Raw genomic sequence first — 7,869 nt, forward strand, 5'->3', positions numbered from 1 at the left:
ATGTGGTCCTCAGGCTATCATTAACATTACCATGTTATGCGTAGAGGAAGCATAAGGCTGAGTAACAAAGTTACATTTGTTATATATTATATTATATTTATTGATTGGTTCATCACTGCGTACTCAGGAATTTTTCAGAACGTTACATTTGTGGTTCAGTCATTTTACCTGCTGTACAGTGTCTTATGCAAAAAAAGATAATAACCGATGGATACTGTATTGTTCTCATAAACTCCCTTCTCCGTGACCTGTAATAACCGATGGATGCTGTATTGTACTTACCAACTGCCCTCTCAGTGACTTGAAATAACTGATGTCTACCGTATTGTAGTCATAAACTTCCGTCTCCGTGACCTGTAATAACCGATGGAGTCTGTATTTTTCTCATAAACTCCCTTCTCCGTGACCTGTAATAACCGATGGACACTGTATTGTACTTATAAATTTCTCTCTCAGTGACTTGTAATAACCGATGGATACCGTATTGTACTCATAAACTCCCTTCTCCGTGACCTGTAATAACTGATGGCTACCGTATTGTACTCACAAACTTGCGTCTCATTGACCTGTAATAACCAATGTACTACGCCACACAAAATTTTGTAATGACAATCCAATAAAGTAGGGTTTCATGCGTAAAATCCGATGCTGATGTTTGCTGGATGTAGCATTATTAGCTTGATCACCCACTGCCACAAAATCATAACTAACATAGAGCACAATCGTTTTATATTTATATCCTGCACAATTTTCCGATGTCAGTGTTTGTGTTCACCTTTACTTTCTTCGATTTTACATTTTAGGCTCGTATATCAACATGCATTTACTAAGATTGGATGAATTCTGTTACTGGTAAAAGTTAAGCGTTTTTGAGTAGGGCCTACCAGTATGAGTATACATGTACGGTTTGAAATCAGTTTACACTTAAACCTTTCTTAAATCCCTCAAATGCCGTTTTGTTTCGTGAAAATACCTCTACGATGCGCGTCTTACAGATATATTTTTGCAACTAATTTCTGACTGCAAAATTAATTTCACGGACTGCTAAAAAGAAACGCAATGGGGATTTTTTACATAATAAATGCGCCCAAGTTACAAGTAGGATAATTGATGTAATACGCTCTTATTTTCAGTCAAGTTATTCAATGAAAAATCAAAATGTCAGTAATCATCACCCGAGACATCAGGTTATAGGTAGACATTTATGTCCGCATTTGGTGTCACCAGCGAGTATCAACTCTGTTTTTCGTTTTGTGACAGTATGTTATTCTATCTCATTTCGTACTTGTTTTCAGTAAACACATGTACGCCAACAAGCTATATACATGCTCAAAAAGCCGTTCAAGAAATGAACTGTTGAAGATTTTAGTTCAAACCTGGTCGTAAAGAGAGCTGGGAACCAGATACACAGTATACTGAGGGAACACGTGCAATCACAATAGATTAAGTTACAGCCGACTTTGCATTATAATGGCAGGACGGTAAGGACATGGGCGAACTTTAATAACCCAACTTCGCTACAGTTCATGGCTGGCATTGTTCGTGTCCTACATTTTATAGGGTGTTGCGTGATTTTATGTCAGTTATACGAAGCTTTTAATCGATTCTGTGAACTTAGCTATACCGTACTGGCATTTTCTCTTTGTACACTCCAGAAATCTAGCTCGAGTTCCGAGACATCCTTGATTCAACGTTTTGTAAGGAGGTAGTGACACGAAACAGCCACCGTGGTTAGGTGTCCGTGTAAACCCAAACTGGGTATGTTTGTGAAAAGCTATGTCTATCCACTTTAGAAGACCACCTGAACGCAAACGTAACAATTACCATACAAATTAAACTTTATTTTGAAATATCCCATGATGCTAATCCGCGTAATTCTCTTAGCTTATACATGTATCGATAGCGCGTGATTTGGATCTAGAATTCAGGTAAATTGGTTTATGGGTGATATGATGGTTACTCAGTGGAATAATACATTATAAAACACTAAAGGATAGAAAGTAAACCACAGCAACTACGACAGCGTGACAGCTGCCAAATGGTGGCACGTATTACAAAGCCCACCAAGTGCCCAAGTGGGGCTGAAACATTGTCGGCCAGGTTCCAGTCTAAAGTGCGTTTTTCTGCAGAGCCAATACCACGATCATAAACTCAGAGAATATGTATTTTGAATCATGCATATTAAATAGATGATTTCAGACAACTGTCAAAGACATTCGCTGTATCATTATTAAAACATGATTATTAATTTTTATAAGTCACATGCGATACATATTTAGAAATAAAATAGCAAATAATTCCATGTATACTAGCAGAATGTCATTATGATTGAAATCATTAGTATTGAGATGGCAGTACATGTATAGCACCCTGTGCAGAATTTATATTGAATTTTGATAGATTCTATTCCTAGAGTTTTGTGGTATTTGTAGTGAGGTTTCAGGGGACTAATAAACAGCATAGTCGGTGAGTGAGGTTTCAAGGGACTAATAAACAGCATAGTCGGCGAGTGAGGTTTCAAGGGACTAATAAACAGTATAGTCGGCGAATGAATTTTTAGACCACTGCATTCTTACTGCCCGAACGTGCTGCGCAATTTTGTACTTCAAGCTCTTCAAGGTTTCAAGCAAACCCAAGCTCTGTGGTTTATCCCTGCTAGTCCGGTTTACCCCCATCCATAAAAAGTGTATTGTCAATTTGTTCCCAGTATAAACTATTAGAAACATAATTATATCATCTAAGTTCGATTGTTTCGAAACTGATTTACATATGCTGCGCTCTAAACTAGTTTATTGAAATATACAAATTCAGTATGTGGGACAATACAAACTTTGCACGCCGAATAGCTACTTTGGATTCGGCATCCACATCGTTTGGTAGCTCTTTTGAAAGTCTAAAAGGTCTAGGATATATCTGAAAAATTCTCGCGAAATATATTGTATGCATTGGCTATATATACTGGCTTAGTAGATTTCCTGACTCCTAAACAGTCATTTTAACAAAATATCTCACTTAATTTGATCGATTATTTAATTTTCTGACCCTCCAATATCGGGACTGTTGAATCTCTACATTATATACTCAATATACTGGAGCTGAATGCGCAACATTCACTATGGATGTCAGCCATTTCTTGATATCCTGATTAAAAATCTCGAAAAAACATTTTGAGAAGCCTACAGATTCTCAGCTCTGTCACTTTCCTTTAGACTATGCTTGCCACACGGGGAAATATTCCCTGTACAGGGAGACGTATCTTTACAATTGTAGAAGACGAAATTCTTCGCAATGAAGGTAAGCTTAAAACTACCTTAATTACCAAGGGGTGCCCCGCAGGTCTCACTGATCAGGAGATAAACAAAGGCGCTTCCCAGCCCATCAATGAATTAAAAATAGTTTTAGTAAATCAGCCAAAACAAAACCATCCAACATCTGGTAAACATCGGCAACGGATGTTACGCATGACACCATACTTTATTGGATTGCCATTACAAAATTTTGTGTGGCGTAGTACATTGGTTAGTACAGGTCACTGAGAAGGAAGTACAGATATATAATTTGACTAATGTGAAACGTTGTGAATTTGCAGCCTTCACAATATCGGATAGATAAGTGTACAATATTGTGAATAAAACCTAAAGAAATTGTAAATGTTTGCTAAATCCCTGTGAAACACTGTCCTTTAACACAGTTCAACACAGCATATAACATGTTCAGTCTTCGGTAATCTTTACCTCCCATGTTCAAGTTTGACACAATCGTCTTCATTGATATTGAATAGGATAGGTAACTGCAATAGGTAAATTGGATGTTCACGAACGTTTATCAAAGCCAGTCTGTGCACGTTCAGCACGTGTAAATAACTGTATTATATTTCACCAACTGCAAACAAAGAACAATGTTGCAAATAAATCTTTAAAATATCCAATACCTGCACAATAAAACAATTGCAAAGAGGGAAAAAAACAACAATAATATAACTTTCAAAGTTTCAGTTATGTTTTTTTATTAAGTCGTGCTCAGGAGTGAGTAAGTGAATGCTTGGGGTTTAGCATCGTACTTAACAAGTTTTCAGTCATGTGAAGACGAAGGAATCCTTTGAGTGCATGTAATGTGCCTCCTTGTTGCAGGGCGCATTTCCACCGCTCTTTTATCTAGTGCTGCTTCACTGAGACGCCTTACCGAAGGCAATAAGCCGCCCCGCCCGAGCCATTATACTGATACGGGTCAACCACTTGTCGCACTATCCCCTTCATGCTGAACGCCAAGCGAGGAAGTTACAACTCCCTTATTTTAGGTCTTAGGTGTGACTCGACCCGGGATTGCTCACGAAGCGGGTCCTGCTCAGGAAATAATTGACCAATACACACTGATATCATGCGCACAAGATCTTTGTTGAATCGTTTGCACGATTTAGTAAAGAGTGAGTGAGTGAGTGCTTGGGGTTTAACGTCGTACTTAACAATTTTTCAGTCATATGACGACGAGATTTAGTAAAGATGTAGTGCGCATGACATATCTGATTGATTCTATTGGTCATACATCACGTGCTCTCGACAGCATTATTAGATCATGCGCACGAAATCTTTACTGAATCGTGCGTCCTGGTCATACCACCTTTATGGGAAACTGGCTTAGCATTAAATGCCCCAACAACGGGTAAGGTACCCAGATAGTACACTTCGCTGGGTTCCATATGGGCGTGATCTGGGCATCTGGGCTCGGGTTTGCCCAGGTATATCCCATGGGTATAATACAGGAAATTTCCAGTTTTTTTCCCATTAATGTCCCATATGGGTCCCTTATGGGTAACATGTGGGTAAAAAGATAACATTTTCCCACGTTCAGCTCATATAGGACCCACACAGGTAAAGCCATTTAATTCTCACGTGATTTTGTGTACATGGGGCCCATATTGGCCCCATATACTTAAAATCATGTGAAAGTATATTTAATTCTAAATAACAATTATTCCATTATTGCATAAAATTAAGTATAAGTGGGATTTCCAGGAAAGTTCATTACCAATGCTTTCACTTGTCAACGAGTTTACTCGGGGTACTACTGTCCGGGTTCCTGCACCCATGAAAGTGTCAGACGTTGTACAAGTTACATGCAATCAATCCATTAGTGTATCAATCTATCTCCGAGTTTGCGGAACAAAGGATAAAACTACCATTTTGTAATTTGCCTGCCTGGAACCCTCAGGACACAAGAGATAGCCGACAATTAGCCGGATGTTTGAAGGTCTATCGGTCATCAAATGCTTGAGACTCACGCGGGGATCAGTAATTGACGATGATTTATCAAGCTGTCCGAGTCAAACCACGAGCTATCTCTAGTGAGATTTCATGCAACGTCGGGCATGGAAATACAGTAACGATTGGTCTGGAGCACCTACATTAGCTGGTGAAAACGACATAGAGTACCAGACACAGTCCTTCCATGATCATGAGTGGATCACAGGTCTGCTTGTCCCCGGCTTGATGAAATGAAGCGATGTATGGCACTCGATTGGCGGCTACCGCAGACTAACGCTTCTTGAAGACCATGTCCTCCGCCATTGTGGTGTGTATATGGCCTCAGACCCCTATTACGTTTGCATAAACGACAATGTTAACGTTTAGTGCTAAATCTCAGCCCCTAACATTCCGTGGCCAATAAGCTTTGGTGCCTACCTTGACCAGTCTGTGAGAAAGCAGCCATAAAAATCTTGACATAGGTTGACCGTCAAAATCTGGACAATTTCCAGTATTTTAATGCCAAGCATGCGCCTGTACATTTAAAATGGCCACCTGAGAGCAAAAAAGAAAAAATACACAGAATTACATTCGTAATTCCCTCCCGAAAAAACAGAATTTGTAATGGGGTAGTGAATCTGTATCTGTAAGTCGGAAATCTCGTCAGCATAAGATGTCAAATGTCCAATGCTGTGTAGATAAAGGTCTCCCTAAAGTAAATGCTGAGCTATATACTATACTATACACTGAGCTCCGTGAGGTTAGAACGCCAGCGCATCACAATTACCCAGAAGCCTCTCACCATTGCAGTCGCTGTGAGTTCAAGTCCAGTTCGTGCTGGCTTCCTCTCCCGCTGAACGTGAGAAGGCCTGCCAAAAACACCCGGGGTCTGTTCGGTATCCTCCCACCATAATGCTGGCCGCCGTCATATAAGTGAAATATTCTTGAGTACGGCTTAAACACCTATCAAATAAATAAATCAATCAAATTCCTTTTAAAGCTTCTTGGCGAATGGCTGCATGGTTGGATCATGCCCTCAAACACACAGAGAAATGGTGGAAAAAAGTTAGGCTCCACAGGTACTACACACACATTTGTCATGCAGTTATAGAGTTAGGCATAGAATAAACAACAAGGACCCCATACCTTCGAATTATTCACACGCAAGCACACATGCGTGGAGACCTCGGGACATACAACAAAGCCCCGTTTTCTCTGGCAGGTATGGTTATGTCAACCAAATCATACATGTACATAATTATTTTCATACAACAGACCGAGTATACTTTTCCATTACTTCCTTTGATCGCCTTATTTACCAACTTCTTAACTGGAGGTTCTGAAGAGCCGATAAGGCAGCCTGTAAAAAGAAATATTGAATTGGTTGTTCACTGCCTTGAAAAGTTTAAGTTCGTATCCGTCATAGTATACTCTCTCCAAAATGATGGGGAAGTTTGAGAATCACAGGGCCCATCCGTCCATTTGTCCCATAATAAAATGTGTAGTTTATGTAATCAGACATAAATCTCCTCTCTGCAGTGACAGGTTTTGTTCTAGACCGTTTCAGCGCGTGCACAGAATCTTCAGTTTGGGATCTAAACCATTTTGTTCTTCTTTTTATGGGTGCTGGACCCAGTCGCTTCTTAGAGTGTCATTTAGAATGTGATTGTCTGTTAAATGTGATGACAACACAGCATTTTGAGTAATTCTAAACCAGTGACGTGAACTAAATTAACATCACTGCATTTTTTTTTATCTAACTGTGCTTAAGCCATGGTGCTAGTGGGCATGTAAATTGATACTAGTTAGGCATTTAAATGAACAGAATAAACCGTGACTGAGGTAAACTGAAAAGAGGCCATATTTTACCATGCTCTGGTATTACTCTCTGTACGTCTATCACACTGTCCTCCCTGCTCTGGTCTTACTCTCTATGGTGTACATCTCCTATAGTAAGGAATGAAAGTTTCTTGATTTCATAAGTTTTGTATTAGACAACTTCAAGATGTTCACAGTAATGTACTGTTTGTAACATACGCTTTTCCATCGCCTTTCCAAAAACAATGGCTCTTTGACAAAGAACCTGGATCCCCTAAATACTTGTTGTTTGACTACCCTAAAAGACCTAAAATTTCGTCCATGGTTACGTTGCTCATTTTTCCAGATTCTGGGAGTATTGATGTTGGAAAGAAGCTTTGAGAGGAGTACCTTGACTATATGTCACGGATAACTTCTAATTGTGACGGAACTGAGATTTCTGAAATTTCTTTCACAAATATTTAAACGCATTACACGAGATTCCACCAAAAGGAAATTAGGCTTCATATAGAACATTGAAACACTCTTCGTAATGTACCAGATTAAGGAAGAGTAACACGTAAACACGGAGCATAGAAGTTGCAATGTTTGAACTCCTCTCACGGTTATGGAATATGACAAAAGAAGAAGAAGAAGAGATATGCAGCTGTACACATTATTATCTTATGATGTTGGGTAGTATTTGGCCAACTAAGTTCGGTACAACTTGACTCAAGTCTGGGGCGGCTTAGTAACGATACCATTTGCCCAGTTGCCCTGTCGTTCCATAACACGTTAATGGCAGAGCGGGCCCTCCGTGAGCGTGTTGGTT

The sequence above is a fragment of the Liolophura sinensis genome, chromosome 12 (assembly GCF_032854445.1).
Source record: "Liolophura sinensis isolate JHLJ2023 chromosome 12, CUHK_Ljap_v2, whole genome shotgun sequence".
NCBI classification, from domain to species: domain Eukaryota; kingdom Metazoa; phylum Mollusca; class Polyplacophora; order Chitonida; family Chitonidae; genus Liolophura; species Liolophura sinensis.